General features: G+C 42.8%; 1 pseudogene; it reads left to right on the plus strand.

Annotated features, from left to right (window-relative positions):
- The first annotated feature begins 16,500 nt into the window (after positions 1 to 16,500).
- Positions 16,501 to 16,658, plus strand: LOC116408555 (annotated as a pseudogene).
- Positions 16,659 to 24,408: the final 7,750 nt, after the last annotated feature.

The raw sequence follows: 24,408 nt of genomic DNA on the forward strand, positions 1-24,408 counted from the left end.
ACAAAGCTACATAGCAACAACTCTCAAGTAACCAGGTTAGGTGATTATTGCACTAAAATTTAGAAGGGCCAGGAATACCCGGTGAGCACATATGTATGTACTCTGCTCATGTGTTTAAAAAGGGTTGCATGGGTCATAATAAAAGAGTAATAGTAAACCATTTAATAAGTGGCTAATTCTGAGTTTATCAATAGATCCACAAATTAAATTTTGTCTATACCCTTTATGGGACTGAGCAAGGAACCATGCAAAGAGACCTACCTACTTGGGCAAGGCTGCATTCTACTCCCTGTAGCCAGCAGGGCTGACACCTTTTCTGGAAAATACCAGCCTTCCTATATTTTTTACTTTTTTACCTATTAATAAAACATTATCTTAATTGGCCACGCCTATTTGGGAAATGGTAGCAGCCGGTAACACCACTCTGCACAGGATAGATTGTTAAATTAAAGTCTCAGCATTTCATGAAAACAATCTTTTTCAAATCAAAGGCCAATACCAAGAGTGAATGACTTTATTATGTAATATTGTATCGCCCTCAAGTGGTGATAGTGATGTAGTTACCAACATGAATATGGTTTGGTTGCTAAGTATTCGGGAAGTTGATCTAAACTCCATCTGTATTTCTGCTAATTGCAAACTAAACGAGAAATCATTCAAATGAAATCTAATAATCTAATCCTTTGTCACAAGCTGATCTGTGCTGTAGGATTCCTTTCATAATAAACTGATTTTATAAAGCTGCATGAAACATGCAAGAAGCAATACCAGTAATAGAATGGATTATGGATTCATGAAGTATACAAATAAGCAGTTTAAGTTCACTCAAAAATTAGAAACAGTTATTACTTTCTCATTTGCACTGTTTAGCATTTTGCAGAATTATATGTTTAACTAGAAAAGGAAGTTTGGGAACAAACTTCATGTTGGGTTGAAAAACGGGAAGTCACTGAATGAAATTTTTGTTAGAGGGGGAGTTGGACCGTACCATTTGGTTGGGGGGGGGGCTGGACCCTACCTTTTTGTTTGAGGGTGGGTTGGACCGTACCACTTTAGGGGTACGGGAGGGGTGATAATGATACAGTTTCATGACCCCCTGTAACTAAAGATCGGACTGTACCATTCACTTTACTTTTCCCTCCAGACTCACCCTGGCATCAAACCAATAAAATTCTATATGTGAAATATGATTGGCTGTTGGTGGCTCTGCTTACTTTTCAAAACTAAAACTGCAGTCCCCTATTGACCAACTGTGAAAAGTTTGGGGAACCTGGGCTTAATACTGTGAGAATGGCAGCAGGTTGAATTTCCCCATTGAAAGTCAATGTACAATGTAAGTCATTGTAAAATCTGATTGGCTGTTGGTGGCTCCACCCACTTTTTCTAACCTTGAACCGCAGTTACCTGGTGCCTAACTCTGCAAAGTTTGGGGGCCCCGGCGTTATAACTGTGAGAATGGCAGCAGGTTGGATTTCCTCCAACTCAATAGGTAAAATCTGATTGGCTGTTCACAGCTCTGCCCATTTTTGGGCATCCAACAATCATCATATTTTTATTCAGGCTGACCCCATGACTATGTGATTCAAGTTTAGGGAGTGTAGCCTCAAAGCTGTAAGTTTGGCAGCAGTTTCAATTTCCATATAAAAGTCAAGGGGTGAAATTTGATTGGCTGTTGTTGGCCCCTCCCACTTTGGGGTCATCCAACAAATGTCGCTGTTTCATTTGGGGTGACCCCATGATTATGTTATTCAAGTTTGGGGGCTGTAGCTACAAAGCTGTAAGTGCGGCAGCAGTTTAAAACTCTTCCCTGTCAAAGTCAATGGGAAAATTGGGGGGTTCGGAGCGGTGCCACAAAAAGACGGGGGGCGGCATCACTTAGAAAAGCACAAGCAACCTACTCCACTATAGGGCGAAGAAGTGTGGGGAGTTTGGGTGTTGTACCCCTAAAACTGTAGGAGGAGTAGCGTTTAGAAAATGGGGAGCGCTAAGAAGAAAAAGAAGCGGAAGAATAAGCTGAAGTGGAAGAACCCAACACAATAACAATTTCATGAAAGCCCCTGTAACTAAAGATCGGACGTACCATTTTGGCCATTTTGGGGGGGGAAGTATGGACCGTACCATTTTATTGGATGGGGGGCTCAGGGCGTACCATTTTGTTGGAAGGGGGGTTGGACCATACCATTTTGTTGGAGGGGGGGGGGTCGGACCATACCATTTTGTTGGGGGGGTTGGGCCGTACCATTTAATTGGTGGGGGGGGGTCGGACCATACCATCTTAAGGAGGGTGGGGGCGGACCGTACCATTTTGTCGGAGGGGGGCTTGGACCATACCATCTTGTTGGAGGGGAATTGGACCGTACCATTTTGTTGGAGATGGGGGGGTCAGACCATACAATTTTTTGGGGGGGACCGTACCATTTTGTCAGAGGGGGGGTTGGACCGTATCATTTTGTTGGAGAGGGGGGTCGGACTATACCATTTTGTTGGAGGGGGGGTCGGACTATACCATTTTGTTGGAGGGGGGGTCAGACCATACCATATTGTTGGAGGGGGGATTGGACCGTACTATTTTGTTTTAGAGGGGGGTCAGACCATACCATTTTGTTGGAGGGGGGGTTGGACCATACCATTTTTGTTAGGGGGGGGTCGGACCATACCATTTTGTTGGAGGGGGGGTCGGACCATACCATTTTTGTTGAAGCGGGGGTCGTACCATACCATTTTATTGGAGGGGGGCGGACCATACCAGTTTTTGGAGGGGGGCGGACCGTACCATTTTGTCGGAGGGGGGCGGACCGTACCATTTTGTCGGAGGGGGGGTCGGACCATACAATTTTTTTGCAAGGGGGAGTGGACCGTACCATTTTTTTGGAGGGGGGTCGGACCGTACCATTTTGTTGGAGGGGGGGGTCAGACCATACCATATTGTTGGAGGGGGGATTGGACCGTACCATTTTGTTGGAGAGGGGGGTCAGACCATACAATTTTATTGGAGAGGGGGCAAGAACGTACCATTTTGTCAGAGGGGGGGTTGAACCGTACCATTTTGTTGGAGAGGGGGTCCGGACTATACCATTTTTTTGGAGGGGGGGGGGGGTCGGACCATACCATTTTGTTGGAGAGGGGGGTCAGACCATACCATATTGTTGGAGGGGGGATTGGACCGTACCATTTTGTTGGAGAGGGGGGTCAGACCATACAATTTTATTGGAGAGGGGGCAAGAACGTACCATTTTGTCGGATGGGGTTGGACTGTACCATTTTGTTGGAGAGGGGGGTCAGACCATACCATTTTTTGGAGGGAGGGGGCGGACCATACCATTTTGTTGGAAGGGGGAGTTGGACCGTACCATTTTTGGAGGGGGGGTCGGACCATACCATTTTGTTGGAGGAGAGGGTCGGACCATACCATTTTGTTAGGGGGGTTGGGCCGTACCATTTTGTTGGAGAGGGGGTTCGGACTATACCATTTTTTGGAGGGGGGGGGGGGTCGGACCATACCATTTTGTTGGAGGGGGGGTCAGACCATACCATTTTTTGGAGGGAGGGGGAGTTGGACCGTACCATTTTTGGAGGGGGGGTCAGACCATACCATTTTGTTGGAGGAGGGGGTCGGACCATACCATTTTGCTGGATGGGGGGGTTGGGCCGTACCATTTTGCTGGATGGAGGGGTTGGGCCGTACCATTTTGCTGGATGGAGGGGTTGGGCCGTACCATTTTGTTGGAAGGGGGTTCGGACTATACCATTTTGTTGGAGAGGGGGGTCAGACCATACCATATTGTTGGAGGGGGGATTGGACCGTACCATTTTGTTGGAGAGGGGGGTCAGACCATACAATTTTATTGGAGAGGGGGCAAGAACGTACCATTTTGTCGGATGGGGTTGGACTGTACCATTTTGTTGGAGAGGGGGGTCAGACCATACCATTTTTTGGAGGGAGGGGGCGGACCATACCATTTTGTTGGAAGGGGGAGTTGGACCGTACCATTTTTGGAGGGGGGGTCGGACCATACCATTTTGTTGGAGGAGAGGGTCGGACCATACCATTTTGTTAGGGGGGTTGGGCCGTACCATTTTGTTGGAGAGGGGGTTCGGACTATACCATTTTTTGGAGGGGGGGGGGGGTCGGACCATACCATTTTGTTGGAGGGGGGGTCAGACCATACCATTTTTTGGAGGGAGGGGGAGTTGGACCGTACCATTTTTGGAGGGGGGGTCAGACCATACCATTTTGTTGGAGGAGGGGGTCGGACCATACCATTTTGCTGGATGGGGGGGTTGGGCCGTACCATTTTGCTGGATGGAGGGGTTGGGCCGTACCATTTTGCTGGATGGAGGGGTTGGGCCGTACCATTTTGTTGGAAGGGGGTTCGGACTATACCATTTTTTGGAGGGGGGGGTCGGACCATACCATTTTGTTGAAGAGGGGGGTCAGACCATACCATTTTTTGGAGGGAGGGGGCGGACCATACCATTTTGTTGAAGAGGGGGGTCAGACCATACCATTTTTTGGAGGGAGGGGGCGGACCATACCATTTTGTTGGAAGGGGGAGTTGGACCGTACCATTTTTGGAGGGGGGGTCAGACCATACCATTCTGCTGGATGGGGGGTTGGGCCGTACCATTTTGCTGGATGGGGGGGTTGGGCCGTACCATTTTGCTGGATGGGGGGGATTGGGCCGTACCATTTTGTTGGAAGGGGGGTCAGACCATACCATTTTGTTGTGGGGGTTGGGCCATACCATTTAATTGGTGGGAGGGGTCGGACCATAATATTTTATTGCAGGAGGGTCGAACCATACCATTTTGTTGGAGAGGGGGGTCAGACCATACCATGTTTTTGGAGGGGGGGGTCGGTCCATACCATTTTTTGGAGGAAGGGGGGGTCGGACCATATCATTTTGTTGGAGAGGGGGGTCAGACCATACCATTTTTTGGAGGGAGGGGGCGGACCATACCATTTTGTTGAAGAGGGGGGTCAGACCATACCATTTTTTGGAGGGAGGGGGCGGACCATACCATTTTGTTGGAAGGGGGAGTTGGACCGTACCATTTTGTTAGGGGGGTTGGGCCGTACCATTTTGCTGGATGGGGGGGTTGGGCCGTACCATTTTGTTGGAAAAGGGGTCAGACCATACTATTTTGTTGTGTGGGGTTGGGCCATACCATTTAATTGGTGGGAGGGGTCGGACCATACCATTTTATTGCAGGAGGGTGGAACCATACCATTTTGTTGGAGGGGGGGTCAGACCATACCATATTGTTGGAGGGGGGATTGGACCGTACCATTTTGTCAGAGGGGGGGTTGGACCGTATCATTTTGTTGGAGAGGGGGGTCAGACTATACCATTTTGTTGGAGGGGGGGTCAGACCATACCATATTGTTGGAGGGGGGACTGGACCGTACCATTTTGTTGGAGAGGGGGGTCAAACCATACAATTTTATTGGAGAGGGGGCAAGAACATACCATTTTGTCAGAGGGGGGGTTGAACCGTACCATTTTGTTGGAGAGGGGGTCCGGACTATACCATTTTTTTGGAGGGGGGGGACATACCATACCATTTTGTTGGAGAGGGGGTCAGACCATACCATTTTGTCGGATGGGGTTGGACTGTACCATTTTGTTGGAGAGGGGGGTCAGACCATACCATTTTTTGGAGGGAGGGGGCAGACCATACCATTTTGTTGGAAGGGGGAGTTGGACCGTACCATTTTTGGAGGGGGGGTCAGACCATACCATTTTGTTGGAGGAGAGGGTCGGACCATACCATTTTGTTAGGGGGGTTGGGCCGTACCATTTTGTTGGAGAGGGGGTTCGGACTATACCATTTTTTTGGGAGGGGGGGGGTCGGACCATACCATTTTGTTGGAGGGGGGGTCAGACCATACCATTTTTTGGAGGGAGGGGGCGGACCATACCATTTTGTTGGAAGGGGGAGTTGGACCGTACCATTTTTGGAGGGGGGGTCAGACCATACCATTTTGTTGGAGGAGGGGGTCGGACCATACCATTTTGCTGGATGGGGGGGTTGGGCCGTACCATTTTGCTGGATGGGGGGGTTGGGCCGTACCATTTTGTTGGAAGGGGGTTCGGACTATACCATTTTTTTTGGAGGGGGGGGGTCGGACCATACCATTTTGTTGAAGAGGGGAGTCAGACCATACCATTTTTTGGAGGGAGGGGGCGGACCATACCATTTTGTTGGAAGGGGGAGTTGGACCGTACCATTTTTGGAGGGGGGGTCAGACCATACCATTTTGTTGGAGGAGGGGGTCAGGCCATACCATTCTGCTGGATGGGGGGTTGGGCCGTACCATTTTGCTGGATGGGGGGGTTGGGCCGTACCATTTTGCTGGATGGGGGGGTTGGGCCGTACCATTTTGTTGGAAGGGGGGTCAGACCATACCATTTTGTTGTGGGGGTTGGGCCATACCATTTAATTGGTGGGAGGGGTCGGACCATACCATTTTATTGCAGGAGGGTCGAACCATACCATTTTGTTGGAGAGGGGGGTCAGACCATACAATTTTATTGGAGAGGGACAAGACCGTACCATTTTGTCAGAGGGGGGGTTGAACCGTACCATTTTGTTGGAGAGGGGGTTCGGACTATACCATTTTTTGGAGGGGGGGGGGGGGGGTCGGACCATACCATACCATTTTGTTGGAGAGGGGGGGTCAGACCGTACCATTTTTTGGAGAGGGGCGGACTGTACCATTTTGTCGGATGGGGTTGGACTGTACCATTTTGCTGGATGGGGGGGTTGGGCCGTACCATTTTGTTGGAAGGGGGTTCGGACTATACCATTTTTTTGGAGGGGGGGTCGGACCATACCATTTTTTGGAGGGGGGGGGGGGTCGGACCATACCATTTTGTTGGAGAGGGGGGTCAGACCATACCATTTTTTGGAGGGAGGGGGCGGACCATACCATTTTGTTGGAAGGGGGAGTTGGACCGTACCATTTTTGGAGGGGGGGTCAGACCATACTATTTTGCTGGAGGAGAGGGTCGGACCATACCATTTTGTTAGGGGGGTTGGGCCGTACCATTTTGCTGGATGGGGGGGTTGGGCCGTACCATTTTGTTGGAAGGGGGGTCAGACCATACCATTTTGTTGTGTGGGGTTGGGCCATACCATTTAATTGGTGGGAGGGGTCGGACCATACCATTTTATTGCAGGAGGGTGGAACCATACCATTTTGTTGGAGGGGGGGTCGGACCGTACCATTTCGTTGGAGGGGGGTCAGATCGTACCATATTGTTGGAGGGGGGATTGGACCGTACCATTTTGTTGGAGGGGGGTCGGACTGTACCATTTTTTGGAGGGGGCGGACCGTACCATTTTGTCAGAGGGGTGTTGGACCATACTATTTTGTTAAGGGGGGGTTGGACATTACCATTTTTTGGAGGGGGTGGACCGTACCATTTTGTTGGAGGGGGGGTTGGGCCGTACCATTTTGTCGGAGGGGGGGTTGGACCGTACCATTTTGTTGGAGAGGGGGGTAGGACCATACCATTTTTTTGGAGGGAGGGGTCTGAGGGGGGGTCGGACCTTACGATTTTGTTGGAGGGGGGGTTGGACCGTACAGTTTCATGACCCCCTGTTACTAAAGATCAGACTGTACCATTTACTTTACTTTGCCCTCCAGACTCACCCTGGCATCAAACCAATAAAATTCTACAGGTGAAATATGATTGGCTGTTGGTGGCTCTGCCCACTTTTCAAAACTAAAACTGCAGTCCCCTATTGACCAACTTGTGCAAAGTTTGGGGAGCCTGGTGTTGTTACTGTGAGATTGGCAGCAGGTTGAATTTCCGCCAAGTCAATAGGTAAAATCTGATTGGCTGTCCACAGCTCCGCCCACTTTTGGGCATCCAACATATTTCATATTTTCATTTTCATCATATTTTCATGATTATGTGATTCAAGTTTGGTGAGTGTAGCCTCAAAGCTGTAAGATTGGCAGCAGTTTCAATTTCCCCATAAAAGTCAAGGGGTGAAATTTGATTGGCTGTTGTTGGCCCCTCCCACTTTGTGGTCATCCAACAAATGTTGCTGCATTCGGGGTGACCCCATGATTATGTTATTCAAGTTTGGGGGCTGTAGCTTCAAAGCTGTAAGTGCGGCAGCAGTTTGAGAATCTTCCCTGTCAAAGTCAATGGGAAATTTGGGGGGTTCTGAGCGGCGCCACAAAAAGACGGGGGGCGGGATCTCTTAGAAAAGCACAAGCAACCTGCTCTACTATAGGGGGAAGAAGTGTGGAGAGTTTTGGTGTTGTACCCCTAAAACTGTAGGAGGAGTAGCGTTTAGAAAATGGGGGGCGCTAAGAACAGTATGTTGGGGTTTTCAACCCAACATAATAATAATAATATATTGAGAGAGAATAGAAATAACTGGAGGCATATGCATTTTATCATCTTTATACCAGCTTTGCAGATTTACTTAACAGTTTTGCATGCCAGCATTCAATTTCATGTTGTACAAGAATATTAACTATTTGCTTATTTATTTTACATGTTAAGCAATACAATGGTTAACAATTACTTCATAGATTAGTGTCATTATAAGCAGGAAGACAAGTACATTTAATTGCATTAATCCAGAGTCAGTGTCTCTGTGCTATAACTGAACCAGTGTTTTAAGATGAATAGCCGCAGCCTAAAACACACAAGATAATTATGTTTCAGTTCAAGTGCAATGTTTGTCCTTTCTCCAAATTTCCCCCTTTAAGCTGAAGGGCTGTGTTCATGTAATCCTACCCCATGGGTTATTAATTTAATATAAAAAATCTCTGATAAATATACCATATTTTGGGAAATATAATAAAACCTGCAGAAATGTATGACAAAAACATTTCAACATGTTATTTGGACAAAGGACTTTTCCTTTTTTTTTATACACACAGAAAGCTTCCAAGCTTTTCTTTGCTCATGATTTTTCTTTTGCTCATGATTTTACAGTGATTTTAGTGCAGTTTGCCTTTTTGGAGAGTTCGAGAGCGCTTTTTTGGGATCCCCCAACAAAAGCTTTTTTTTTCTGCAGGTATTCCAGGTTGAGGAAAGTGCTTTTAGGCAAATTCTTCAAGAAGTGAAGAAGAGACAACTACAGAAGAAGAGATGAAGAGAAAGAAGATTAAACTTTTGGACAGCATCAGTAATGCTGAAAGTGACCATCGTGCTAATGCGCAGGACAGCCAGGAAAGAACTGGTATTCAGCCAGAAAGCAGCAGAAAGAGATCAAGATGCAGTGAAGAGAGTGCCATCTTAGACGGTAAGGAAACAATTTACAAATAAATGTAATTGAATTTAAGATTTAATTATTTATATATCATAACACAAGACTAGTTGCAAATTAACCCGGTCAAATTTGCACCAAGGCAGTAACCTATAGCAACCAAATAAAACATGCAATTGTAACCCTTATTCTGAAAAAACCCCTCTCTTGATCCCGCCAATCTTAATAACTTCTAACCTATCTCTCTGCTCCCTCTCATCTCTAAACTACTTGAGTGCCTATTTTACAACTGTTGCTTTGTTGTGGATCACCCTCTTCTCCTCCAGTCCCTCCACTCTCTGGGCCTTTGTGACACTACCTTGTCCTGGTTTTCATCTTACTTCTCAGATCGATTTCACTGTCTCATAATGGAGCATCATCTTCTTCTTTACCTCTTTCTGTCTGGTTTCCTCAAGGCTCTGTCCTAAGCCCCTATTATTTTCTCTCTCTACTTCCTCTCTTGGCAAACTAATCAATTCTTATGGCTTCTAGTACCACCTCTATGCTGACAATACTCAGATATATCTGTCCTCTCCTAATCTCATCCCAGAGCTTCTAACTCGCGTCTCTTCCTGCCTGTCTGCTATCTCAACTTGGATGTGTCCCAACGTTACTTTAAATTAAACTACCTCCTCACACACTCGCATTCAAGACTTTGCAAGGGTTGCACCCCTTCTCTGGAATTCGCTCCCACAATCTGTCTGACTTTCTCCCAATCTTTCTTTCTTCAAAAGATCTCTAAAACACATTTATTTAAAGAAGCCTAACTTCATTTAGTTTAGCATAACCTCAGTAGGCTGCTAAAAGAAATACCCTGTACTACATCTCTTATACTGCTTAATTCTGATCTTGCACATTCCCATACCTTGTGTCTCAACCCTCTCTCCTTATATATTGTAAGCTCTTTTAGGCAGGGCCCTTTTCACCTCTTGTATTGGTTATTGGTTTATTTGTATGTAACACTGTATGTCCAATGTATGAAACACACTTTTTGTACAGCACTGTGAAATATGTTCATAAATACACATTAATAATAAGAATAGCCAGTCTTTGATTAGCTTTTTTCAGCCAGCTGAAATTTGGTTACTATGGGAGACTGCCCAGGTGCCAAATATAAACAGTGTTGATAAATGGGCCTAAAAAAGAGGTAATGTAACTAAAATGAAAAAGGTCTACTAACCATTTTGTAATCATTGATGAAAATGGGGAAGGATGCCGCTTTACCACTATTTCTATTATATATCATCCCTGGGGCCATTCTACATCATGAAATTCTGTGGGCCACACTGTCATTTATTTCTGGCATAAAATGTCATTGTGCATTATACTGTGCATTATATTTCTGTGATCTCACTGCATTATAAATTTCTGGGGCCACACTGTGTTATCAAATGCTGGCGCCATATGCTCAGTCCAACTTACCAATTACATTATTTTAAGTACTGGGTGTAGCAAATTATTTACAAATGCAATGAGCTGGGTTTTATATGAAATGATGCTGATTACGTATCAGCCAATTCTAAGACAAAGTAAGGCCAAACATATTAAACTGCATATAAAACTGCACATTGGTTAATGCTTTCAACAACCAAACGTTTGCCATTTGTGGGTCTCCCATCCAGCATTAGTAAGCCTAATCCACCAAATCCATCCCAATAATGGTAACCTTTACACTACACGTGGTTATGTTAGGCTTGTGTGTGACAATTACCCTTAAATAACCCAACAAGTAGTTGTTTTACATACATTGCTTTAGAGACCTTGACATGAGTGTTACTGAGGACATATGATTTAGAAGGGGGATATTTTTAGACATAAAATGTAGCAATAAGCCAAAGCAATTTAAGGTGATTCTACTGAATTTCCCAATACTGAATTACAACTTAGCTTCTCAGTAAGTTCCACGAGTATCTATTTCTTCTCAAACTTACCCTAATTGCACTTCAGACCCGGTGGCTAGTCCCACAGATTATGGCCCACTGATCTAGGGGTATGAAATCCATTAAATACTACAGAAAGTCCAGTTTGAGAGGGGCAGACAGGAACAGGTTGCTTTGAGATACAATCAATGTTATCCCATGCAGAAACAGATGTAGGAATTGACAAAAAGAAGAGATGATATAAAAAAGAAATTTGATTAATAAGAAAAATGAGCCAGATGTAAATATAACTGCAAATAAATTGTCAAGTAATTGCAATTCTTATTGAATTTGGTACAAATAATATTTAAACCCTGTGTATTTTTGCATATCAAATTATATTTTCAATGCAGTTCCCATTAGTATGTTTTTTTTTTCTTTTGCGCTATTAGTTTATATTTATACACAGCACAACCCATGGCTGTCCAATCTTATTTTTTGGGGGTAAAGTCTGCTTTATATTCAGCCCAGTGGTCTAATGCTTATGTCTGGACCAGCAATCTACTATGCAGATAAGGAACCTCGGTACAATAAAAGTTATGAAGATAAGGAATGCACATTACATCTGCTATAAGTTTGCTCTATATAGGGTTGCTGAATATGGCAAGAGACCCTGTACATGATCCAGACTAAAGGCCAGATATTTTTTGTTAAGCTTTAGTGCCCCTTTCAAATCAGGACATGTTATGAACAAAAATATAGGTTTGAAGACGACCAGTGTTGTTGGATGCTGTCCCGTTATGGGTCATGACCTGGTTCAACCCAATATTAAAAAATAGTGATAATATGTAGACCTTAATTACGCATTCTTTTTACTTTGTACCTTAGTTGTTTTATCATTCTAAACTGCAGATGACAGAAGAATTTCTTGACAAACTAAATATAAATTCTCTCAATATCAAACTGACTTGTACATATAGTACTGAGAAGATTGATTTTTTGGATATCTCAATCCACATTACAGCAGATAACAAGTTATCGACAGATCTTTACCGGAAACTGACAGCCACTAACTCTATTTTACACTTTAATAGCCATCACTTGGCAGCGACCAAAAAGGCCTTCCCTTATGGAGAATTCATAAGATTAAAACGCAATTGCTCTGACCACATCAACTTCGTGAAACAATCTAAGGCACTGATGTTGAGGTTAAAGGAGAGGGGGTACAGTAGAAGAATAGTGAAACAGGCGTACCGTAGGGCGTGTGGGGTCACACGCAGCAGCCTTTTGGAGACAGGACAGAGACAAGAAAAACCAACAGATAGTTGTGTAAGATTTATAAGTACCTATAATAATCAGTGGCCTGCGATTACATCAATTTTGAACAAACATTGGCACATCTTGAAAACCGATACAGTTCTGCGAAAATATGTGGGTGACTTCCCCAGCACATGCTGTAGAAGATCACCAAATCTAAGGGACAAATTTGTGTCCAGTCATTTTCAATCCTCAATACAATCATGTAAAAAAATCAGTGGGACCTATGCTTGCGGCCAATGTAAGGCCTGCAGATATATTTGTAACTTAAAATCGGTTACCGATAGATTCAATTTCAAGCATTATCTGAAAGATTATTTTAATTGCTGTACTGAGGGCATGATATATCTCATTACGTGTCCATGCAATAAACAATATGTGGGCAAAACCACAAGGATGCTCAAGGACCGACTCCTTGAGCATATTAGAAGTATTAATCAATCAAAAGCTGATGCTCTCACGGACAGCAAAATGACCCCTATTGCTAAACATTTCTTGGAAGCCCATGATGGGAACAGTGGGGGCCTTAAAATATCAGGGTTAACTAGGATCAATTTAGGACTACGAGGGGGTAATTTGGATAAAGCATTAATTCAAAAGGAAAGTGAGTGGATATTTTTGCTGAATTCACTCTCCCCAAAAGGCCTCAATAAAAGTATAACCCTGAATGTGTTCTTAGATTAATCATTTCCCATAGCAATGATATCCCTCAACATGTGAATCAATTTATTTACATATGATCAGCTTAAATATTGTACAATATTTCTTCCTATATATACACAAATTGTGAATATGGACCAAAAAAAACACAAAGGATAAATTCCAGGCGATTTCCCTCAGATCACTAACTAGGAATGTAATATAATATATGTTAGAACTCTGCTTCCTTCTGGCTGTTCTGGGTAAGCTTTTTCCTTTAGGTACGGCAGAAGTACTAGAATCCAAGTCCCACGGTGATGTCATGTGGGCGGAGCCAAGCAGGGGCAATTGGACCAATCACGACCTGAGAGGAATTTGAAAAGCCGGTACACAGAGGGGGCGTGTTAGCTCTTGAAAAAGCTCCACAGAGTGGAGCGAAACACGCGTTGGGCTTATTGATCAGGGGGGAGGTCGGGCTGTTGATGCAGGGGCTTTTTTTGTAAGGGGGTGAGATGGTATGGGTGCACGAATGATGTGCAGTTTTAGGTGCGGGGGTGGAATGCAATATTGATAAGGGAGGCTGGGGTATCACCACGAGACCTAATACTATAATTTATGGTGGGGCGATTAAAACATGTAGTGGGGATGTGGGAACATCCTTGATTTAAGGAGGAGAATGCTCAGTACACTTTGTAAGTTGGAGCGCTGAATCAGAAGCACTCTAGCCCCGTTTTACTTCACTAATAGCAGCAGCACATGATATGGTGTCGGGTGTCTCTCTACATGAGTTAAGAGTTGTTACATTTGTTGCAAGTTCTCCGAGGCATTTTCCCTGTTACTGCTCAGTTGGAGTTTGAATAGGGGGAATTAGATACATTTTATGTAGGAGAAACTTGCAGCGTTGTTTCGTTTTGTTTTGTGTCAGCCTCAGTAAGTCAGTAGTGAGCAATTGATGCTCTGTGATTAACATTTGGATCGCTTTTCACACCCTGCTATTTTTAATTGGGATTTTCTTTTTTCTATGAGGATAATTTTTTGGGGGGTTTTATCTAAATTAAATAAAGGTTAAATTTTAATTCTGATTTTTCCAACACTCTTTGTTAACCAACTGACCTAATAATCTAATTAAGTAACTGTGCATGTGATTGAAGTCTAGGAGGGAACACCTGCTTGGGTGTTTCCTAATTTGTGTATTGTGTAGATGAAAAAAATGGTTTAGCAAACAACTCATAAGAGCATACTTGACCAATTAATTGTGTAGATAAGTGTAGGAAAACTGGGCAAGTAACAATAGAATGGAAATGTACATTTCAGTTGCTTGTGGTACTGGTGGTTATTTGCTGAATGTGCTGTTAATAAGATTTCTTTTCTCCCAGAAAAAGAAGAACCCAGAAGAGACAGCGCATTCAAGCTGAGCATCTATTGGAACACACGATTCAAGGAACATTCGAGGCACACTTGGTAGGGCGAGATATGTGTTACCTTTATTTTGCAATTTGGTAACACCTTTTCTTTATATTTCAGATGCTAGGTAACAAGGAGTACAACGTAGCAGTAGACTGGTGGTCTATTGGGATAATAGTGAGCGAAATGGCCACAGGAAAATCCCCGTTTTATGACGACTACCACCAACAGGATATGAGAAGTTCCATCCTCACTGAGAAGCCGGTGTTTCCTGAGGGGATGAGCACAACATTGCAAGATCTCCTGCAGAAGGTGGGTTTGAGCAGTTAATCTGTAGGCTCCATGCTTCTGATCTGTCCTGACCAGACCAAATTACAGGACAGTTGAGTTGAGATAAGGCACCTCTGTACAATGAAAGTTATGAAGATAAGGAGGGCACATTGCATCTGTAATAAGTTGATCTTTATAGGGTAACTGAATATGGCAAGAGACCCTCTACATGATACAGACTAAAGAACAGATATTTTTGTTAAGCTGTAGTGCCCCTTTTAAATCAGGACTATAAATAATCACAAGTATTTTCTTGAATCATATATAAGACATAAATGTGCTTAGGTCCAGTAATGCTATAGAAAGTTCTCTTTTGACTACAGTGAATGAAGATGTTACCTTTATTTTCCAATTTGGTAACACCTTTTGTTTATATTTCAGATGTTATAAAAATGGAGTACAACACAGCAGTAGACTGGTGGTCATTTGGGATAAAAAAAAATCCCCATTTTATGACGACTACCACCATGTGAGAAATTCCATCCTCACTGAGGAGCCTGTGTTTCCTGAGGGGATGAGCACAACATTGCAAGATCTCCTGCAGAAGGTGGGTTTGAGCAGTTAATCTGTTGGCTCCATGCTTCTGATTTGCCCTGACCAGACCAATCACAGGACAGCTGAGTTGTATGCTAGTTAAACAACTATTCTTTTGCCTTTTAGCTTCTTTAGAAAGCACCACACAAACGTCTTGGGATGAATAAAAATATAAGGCAACATCCACTCTATAGGGAAATGAATTGGGAAGACATCAAAAGACAGAGCATTTCACCACCAATTCGATTTGAAGCTGTAAGTTAACGATTGTGGAATGTACTATTCCTTTCCGTTTGGATTTTATAAGCTCTTCCTTAGCAGTGGTGTATATTTTATATTAGTATAAGACAAGTAGGTTCATTAAACTACATTTATACAACAGGATGTTCGATTAATATGCAGGTATAAAAAGCAGGGTTGACATTAGAGGGGCATATGGGGCACTGCAGTCAGGGATCCTGTGGCAAAGGGGCCCCCAAGAAATGTAAAAGGGTGATTGCAGAGCTTTAGTGACACATTTGTTCTTAGGGCACACATATATTACTTTATGGAAAGTTATACATTTCCAAACTATGGATACTACAAATAGAACAGAACAAACATCTGATCAGTTGGTAAATAGAGGCATGGGATTCCCAAGGAAATATTGATGGGAAGCTGATGGGAAGTTTCTGCCTGCAATTTGTTCCAGATAGCAACAACTGCACTGACAATTTATTTTTGTTTTCAGGATCACTATGAATTTAAAAATGCTGACCTGCCATTCCTGAATTGCAACACCGCTTTGGATTCAGATGACTGCATGCTCGAATGCCTTACATATCTGAATCCCAGCAGGCAGGAGTGAGCAATTTTGTGCAGCTGTGGCTTAACTATTGTCATCCTGTGTCATCTTGTTTATAAGGCCATTCCTTTAACATTTCTATCTGGTACCTGTAAGGCTGAAGACACACAGAGCTACTAATAGCAGCTACTTGTGGTGGCTATTAAAATAGACAATGCTAATCATTTACTGATAACTGTCTCTACGTGTGTTTCAGCAGAGACAATTTTCAGTACTGTTTATGGCAGGGTATTTTCTGGAGTTTAGTAGCCGTGCACAAGTAGCTGCTACTAGTAGCTCAGTGTATCTTCACCGAGCTTTGCGCAGTGGCAGTATCATAGCCAATGAGGTCAAACCAAGGCATGATTATTGCTAATTGTAATGAAGCTGAAGCTTGATGAAAGCGGAGAGGCTGTGTTCCCATTAAGGAAGAGCTGCTGATTTATTTTTTGTCGGGGACTTTGCACATGCTCATTATGCCTAATCATGCTTCACTTCCTTGCCACAGCCATTAGGCGGGCGGGAGGTATTTTTCTTTTGTTCCTTCCAGCTGCCAGCTGGAGCCTTATCAAGGCGATTAATGGCATTGCACCCGTACACTTCTGCACCCTTTTGGGTTTGATTTGTGCACCCTGGATAGGTGTCATAGTCCTCTGGGCTTGACCCTAGACCAAGACATGGTGGTTTTCACCCTAGCTCCAGCGAAGGTGGATCTGCCCGCACATGCTGTTCATTGGCGAAAGCCTTGGACACATGAGCATCGGAGCTCATACCTTCGGGTAGGACTCACAGGCGATGACTCAGTGTATCTTCACCATAAGTCATCCATTGGACTATCAGCTCATACAACCATTCAGTCTGCTGTTACTGCTCTATGTGTTGTCCACCTGCTCGCCACATATCAACCAACACCTATTCAAGCCTGTCTTTAGCATTGCTTGCTACTTGATGCACCTAATCATTCAAATGCATTTTTTATCTGTGTCCACCGTCATACCTCTATCTAGTCGTATAGTTCATATTGCCATCTGTTCCAACTGACTGCACCTCCTGGTCCTAACACATACTCCACCTACCTTTGTAATCCCCTCCTACCTGTTCCATCTAGCAATACCACCACCAATAGCGCCACTTTGTTTATTTTAAAAAAATCACTATTTTTGCTGATATTTAAAAGTTTAGTGTATTTGTCCCCGCTTCTGAAAAGGGACCATGTCCTGTGGGATCCGGGGCAATTTTAACTGGTTTGCATAAATCCTTATAAATGGAGGAGATCACGTTCTTGACCCTCTTTCCCCTAACCTAATTGCATACAAGGAGGTAGAGCAAGGGAGTCAATAACCTTAAACACCTCACACTTAGGAATTAAAAAAACATATATGCAAGCCATTCGTATTAAATTACCCCTTATTCCAATGGGCGTAGGGTAGGGAATGGGTGGGCCAAGGACATGGCCTCTCGATCAAACTGGGTTTGTGACAACTTATCCAGAGTTTTTAAATGTTAGCACAAGCAGCACAAATATAAATAATCCATTGTCCAGTGAGCTACAGATTGTCAATGGTTTATTTATATATCCTGGTTATTTATAGATCAAAGTTCATTGGTGCAGGTGGTGGTATGTTCAGGCAGGTAGATTTAGTGTCAAATGGAGCAAGCAGAGATATATCAGGTGACAAAAGGTGGTAAAAGCCATTGTACTGCCAGTTGGACCTGGTATTTTTAAGGTAAGCCATTTGTTGTGCTACCGCCTAATTCATCTGGCCATACTACCTACTGCTTTATCTGGCACGGAGTCTGCTTTTCCTGATTGACTTACCACCCACTCCATCAATCTGCACCAACACTTGCTTTAGTTTCCTGCTTTATGTGGGTGTATTACCACTTGTTATACTTTACCACAAAACAAATGCTGTTAAAATTGTATAACTACCTGTTTCCTCAGTTTTAGCAACATCTATTACAGCTACTTTTACATTGGCTACCTAATACTTTTGGCCGAACCAATGCCAATTTTATCTCTGTAAACCACCGTCATGAACATAACCTCTGAATAGACATTGATATAACACCTATTGTGCAGTGGATAAGGAGATCTGCCTCATGGCTGCAAAAACTTTTTATGGCTATACCACTGCCCGTCTGACACCTCTACTGGTGGGCCATTTTCTGTGCCATCTGGCCTTACTTCAGTTGCGTTTCTGCGCAATTGTGATCTCTACATTAAAAGACCTGGTTCCTGCAAAAAAGTCTGAAATTTTTGTACAGGGGCAGGTTTTTGCAACCTCTCCTAAACTTCCGCACATTGCCACCCGAGGCAATTATAACTGAACATAAATGTATACATACTGTATATCACCACTTTTTTAATAGAGGCATGAAGGGCCAATATTCCCCAATTCATACAATTTAACAACCCTCAATCACCTATTTTGTTTTCGGATCGCCATTTTCTTATATATATTATACACCTATAACTCCACAAAGTAAATTGTAGTTTTTCTTAATATCTTATTTATAACACATAAAGTAATTCTGTTAGTGGGATTGAGGTTTGGGAAAGAGGGGAGGGTGTGTAGGGGAACTCCTAGATGTTTTAGGGGATGATGTCAGCTGGAATGTTCCTGGCGCTTACAATGACATGGATGAAGCTGAAGTCTGTGAGTATAGCTTACATTTGCTATTATGTGTACAAAGCATAGTGGAGTTAGAGCTTATTCAGAAGGTATTCTCCAAGGTATGCAAACATTTAAATCTATATAGGATGTTTATTGTAATGGGGAAGGTGGCCATACACAGGCCAACCTCTATAATACTTGATCAATTAGCCCACAGGCCAAATGGATGGCTAGCATATGAGTAGCAATACACATGTATGCCCACTTTTCAATTACATTTTTTCAGGCTGAAAGTAAAGCGCAGCTTCCTGTCCTCATTTCTGTCTCCAATTCAGAATTATATATCAACAATTTGACATGACCCCCTGGCGTAATAGTTGGACAGCATGGTCTAAATCAAAACCAAATCTGGAAAAGTAGGTGTAGGTGTAGAAGTGCTACAGCTTCACTTTAAAAACTGACACCCTAATAGTTACATATTAATATTAGGAACAGGCAGTAGCACCATTTTAGCCCTGCATGAACTTTTACTAGCAGGTTGGTTCTCTCTCCTTACACTTCTATTAGTTATACAGGAGAAGTCCTCTTTTTAATTTCCTTTTGTAATCACTAGCCTGCTGGTTAAACTATAAGCATTTGCAGTAGTTCCAGCCAGAATGTATGTGTTCCCTGTATGGCTGTTAGATATGTTTGCCATTAGCAGTAGGGAAGTGAGACAAGAGGGACATACTGTAAATCATTACCTTTTAGCTAGAAAACCTCATACGTTGACTGTTGTATAAAAAAGTGCCACCCATATATTGCCTGTGATTACTAACATAATAAAAGTCTTATAAAATAGAAATTTTCATATAAGCCAGTTTTTAAAACTTATATATATATATATAACAATTAAAAGTTTACATAAAAATACATTGAGTTTTAAAAAGAATGTTATTTTTTTTTACAAATAACTACAGGATGTAAATCCTACAGAGGAAAGTGCAGAGGAAGATGAGGATGATTTTTTACTCTTCATTTGGAGCCAGCTGAGAAAGAATCAGAAGACACAGAGCAGCAGCCAGTGGGCAATTTGGAAGGCCCTTAGCAGCAGCAGCAAATAGGAGACACACAGCTGGCAGGGCCATCATGTCACAGAACTTCTAGAGGATCATGAAACATCTTTAGAGAATTGGATTCGAATTCAAATTAAAAGTGTGGCATCTGATGTGGTCAATAAATACTATATAATTTTAGAAGAATTAATAATAGATTTTTTAGCTGAAAAAAATTTGCTCTTTGCCTAAGGTACACCATTGATGTTTTGCGCACATTTCCCCATGACAGTATCTTTTTTAGGTTTGTGCCCCAGAGAGATTAGTCACCTGCAATAAATCAACAAAGGGAATCACCACTGGAAAGGCCTGCACATCACTTTGGCTTTCTGAAGTAGCACAAAGTTGCCTTCAGGAGGAACTTCACATTAATTTGGAAAGCCGAAGCAATGCGTAGACCCTTCCTCAGGTGTTCCCTTTGTTGGTGGTAGAAAAACATTTAGAAGGGATCAGTTGCCAGTGGTAGCAGAGATTTATCGTGAGTGAATAATCTCTGTGGTCCCCTGTGGGGGAATGAAACGTTGAGGATTTCTTTTTGTTATGGATGATCAACACAAACACCTTTTCATTTAAGTGTGAGTAGACCTTCTATAAACTTGTACCATGAACTATTGGATCCTAAGAAAAAGGAAGTAGATTTGCAGCTCCGTGGGGTGTATCTTTCTAATTACCATCGTCAAAGACTGATCCCTAGAGGGTTTCAGATTGACAACATTCCTACATTTGTTAGAAATAATCCAAAGTTTTGTGGGAAGTGGTTTGGTATCCTTAATCGATGTTCCTTGACCTCATACTTCTGGTGGTAGAACAGGTTTAGAAAGGAACTGGTGGAACTCAGGGAGGAAATTAAAAAGTTAGAGAAGAATTTGAAAACCCTGAAGGCAGATAAAACAATAGACTGGCTTGACAGACGAAATATGATCCTTGATAGCCATAAGAGTGTAACAAACTTGAAACAAACTAAAATACATAAGGTTTCTGATGACTACAAACATACAAGAGGAGGGTAAATGGGTGGTTACTAGACTTAAAATCAGATATAACTTGGCTAGAAGTAAACATAAACCTAGACTGCAAACTATTGATAGCTCGACCAATCAACTGACTCTGACTCAAGTATTAACCCTAAAACAGACAAACCTAATTTTTAGGGGTCGATACCAGATCTACCTTAGAAAAAGACATTTCATCAGGAGGGGTGGAGTTAAACATACCGTATATACTCAAGTATAAGCCGAGTTTTTCAGCACAAAAAATGTGCTGAAAAAGTAACCCTCAGCTTATACTCGAATATATACGGTACTTGCGCTCAAACTAGACGCAATACGCTCGTTGCGCACGCACCCCCCCACGAGCTTAAGCTGCATGTAGCCGCGGCGACACTGTACCGTCGCCACCCCCCCTGGAAGCCCTTGCCTTGCGTGTGGTTGCATGCGCGGTGTGCACAGGACATCTTGCGCCATGGATGGGCACCCCCCCCAAAAAAAAACCTTATCTGCCGTGCTGACATTGTGGTGCAGAGCAATCGTGCGCGGCGTTCACAGGACATCGTGTGCAACGCTCCCATGCACCATGGATGAGCACCGCCCCCTAAAAAGACCTTATCTGCCGTGCTGACATCGTGGTGCAGCGCCACGCCAGGATATCGTGCGCGACGCGCCCATGCACCATGGATGGGAACCCCCCCCCGAAAAAGACCTTATCTGCCGTGCTGACCGTGCGCGGCGTGGCGCTGCACCATTAACATCTTATTGGATACAAGGGTAACTAGAAGTAAGCAAACTTTTAAATGTTTTATTAAATCCATATTTGTGACTCCTACAGGTTCAAAATACTGTTTATTTTATTTTTTAAATGTCCAGCATTGAAACCTTAAATCACTTCCTTCATGTGCCATGCACACAAGCAATGCATCACCCTTCTTTGTATCGGAGCATATTAGGATAGTAATATTGTTACAAGGATGATTATATTAAGGCTGTAGGTAGGCTGCAACAAATGAGTGCTGAGCAGGCAAGTAAGAAAGATCTGGTCTCTATATTATGAGAGGTTTATATAACTTGCTAAGCTCTATGGCTAGTGGCACAGTAGTTTTATCAAATTTATATAGAATAATTTTGTATTCATTGAAGTGACATCCAGACCAGCAATTTACTGTATTTAAAGAATACATAAATGCCATATTTAGTTATGGGATTAAAGATTTTGTATACCGGTATATGGATGCTTTTCATGCTGCACCATTGAGGGGCTTATACTCGAGTCAATAAGTTTTTCCAGTTTTCTTAGGTAAAATTAGGTACCTCGGCTTATATTCGAGTATATACGGTAAATCCAAAAGGAAACCCCCGCAGAGGAAGAAAATGTCATTTTTAACCTTAGCCAACATATGCTAACACCTGGTGAACAATCTTTTATCTAAAGGGTTATCCTTTATACCCAGTTGGGGCCCTGACAGTTTTGATCTTCTGGTTGATACTAATAGATATCAGATAAAACTACAATTGAAGGAACACTTTAGGGACATACCCACCATGTCTTATTCTAAATTCAAAGCCCGTAGCAGTTTTGAACCACCTAACACGCCACCATCATATGGACCATACCATACGGACTTTTGGCAAAGTTATTTCTAAGAGATTCCAGCAGCGGTCCGAACATGTAGAACTCTCCCAAATCTGACCAATCCTAAACGACAGGCTGTAGAAACCTTAATGGACGATGCTAATTTAGTCATTTGTCCATCTGACAAGGGAGGGGCCATAGTCGTCCTGGATTACAGTTATTATAAATTACAGGAATAATTATCTCAACTGAATGACACCCAGACACACCACAAATTATCAGGGGACCCCACTAGATGCCCTTATCTATAGGGTTACAGTTGGAATGGCTTGATCAGGATATATATCAATATTTAAATTCAGACTTTCTGCATACTCAAATAATGTATACGCTACCTAAAGTCCATAAATCTTTGTCTGCCCCTCTGGGCAGACCCATTATTTTGACTGTTAGTTTATTATATTAACCCATTGCTTGTTTTATTGACTCTTTTTTACAGCCATTAGTCAGAACAATGCCCTATGTATGTAAAAACCCTTTATTTTTTATTATCCCCCACCATATTGGTATAAGAGCATGCAGGACGGCACTTGTGGAATGTTCTGCTTAAAAAAAAATACCCACAGAATGTTTGCTGGAGCCTTTAAAACTAGTTTTGACTAGTTACTTTAGCTTAAAACATAATATTTTTTACAGCCGACTGGTACGGTGATGGGAAGTGCATTAGCTCCCTCCTGTGCAAACCAGTTCATAATAGAATTTGAACAGGAATACACTATACCCTTAGCAGGGACCGGTCTTCTCCTACATCAATGGATCTCTTACTTATATGGCATGGTGATCTGGAATCCCTATTAGCCTTTCATAAAACACTTGACGAGTTCAATACCCCGGTGAACCTGACTAACTTTTGTCTGAATACTCTTGACTTTTTTAGATCTCCATATTTTTAGGGGTGGAGATAGATTGGACATACATTTGTTCCTACATATAGAAACACTATCTTACATGCTGCTAGCTTCCATCCACCAGCCACAATTAAGGGTACTCCCTACTCTCAGTTTCTGTGTATCATTAGGAACAATAGTGATCCAGTATAGCACTATGACTTATAGTGTCTAGCTCAAGTAGTAGTAGAACTGGTCAGTGCTGAATGTGGATAAATCTCTTTCTCTATACCAAACCCTCTGCCCAATGTTTGGCTATAGGAGCAATAAAAGTTTTAGGTACTTACTGGTAACGACTGATTTAGAAAGGTCTATGTAAATACAGCCATAAGCACTCACAGAAACGCTGCACTGAGTCCTCTATCAAAAGAACACCGGATTTCTTGTCTCCTTTTCTGTAAACATGTTCTTCAGGTATCTGACTTCCCCTCTCAGAAAAATCCTTCATTCCTGGGGCCAGAGTCTGAACAGTTCTCACCTGCTCCCCCCTCAGGAATGTGTAATCTGAGCTATTACAGCTACAGCTATACAGCAGTTAACTGTTAAAAACCAAGCTAAAATGGCAGCTGCAATCTTAAGCAAACAGAGAAAGATTCTTGGGCTCTTTACTTGGGTATGGCAATGCTTTCTGCAGAATAAATATTGTGTTCTACGTGACACTAATGTGGTGAATCGATTAGCAATAAAATTCCAAAATGACTTTCCTTCTCCTTTAAAAAGGGATAGAAGTAACTAGACCTGGATATTTCCAACCCCACTTGGAACTTAGCTCTACTTCAGAATCACAATGGCTTCATTGTGTGGATATGGTCTCCCGCCATTGACAGTATGAATTTGAAATGCATGATTTGAAATGATGCAGCTCATTACATTTTCCCCACTCTGACCATGATCTTGTGGGCACCATGGAGACTTATGCACCTAAGTGCACACACTTGGAAGGGACTAAAGAGAACCCTGGCTAAGGCATGGAATTGCTGCAACAGGGTTTGTTAATAG

Source organism: Xenopus tropicalis, chromosome 1, assembly GCF_000004195.4.
Source record: "Xenopus tropicalis strain Nigerian chromosome 1, UCB_Xtro_10.0, whole genome shotgun sequence".
In the NCBI taxonomy this organism is placed as follows: domain Eukaryota; kingdom Metazoa; phylum Chordata; class Amphibia; order Anura; family Pipidae; genus Xenopus; species Xenopus tropicalis.